A 211-nucleotide genomic window follows, 5' to 3' on the forward strand; every position below is an offset into this window, starting at 1 on the left:
GAGCTCCCCCAGCACCGTCTGTCCCTCCTGCACCACATCAGCTCTGTCCCTGGCCTCAAGGCAAACCGTGCCACGGGCCAGGGTGGGCTCCAGCCCCTGGGGATAAGGCAACACCTTGTGTTCAGGAAGGACCCAGAGCTCCCCCAGCACCGTCTGTCCCTCCTGCACCACATCAGCTCTGTCCCTGGCCTCAAGGCAAACACCGGTGGCA

This window comes from Buceros rhinoceros, unplaced genomic scaffold (assembly GCF_000710305.1).
Source record: "Buceros rhinoceros silvestris isolate BGI_N320 unplaced genomic scaffold, ASM71030v1 scaffold12055, whole genome shotgun sequence".
Taxonomy (NCBI): Eukaryota; Metazoa; Chordata; class Aves; order Bucerotiformes; family Bucerotidae; genus Buceros; species Buceros rhinoceros.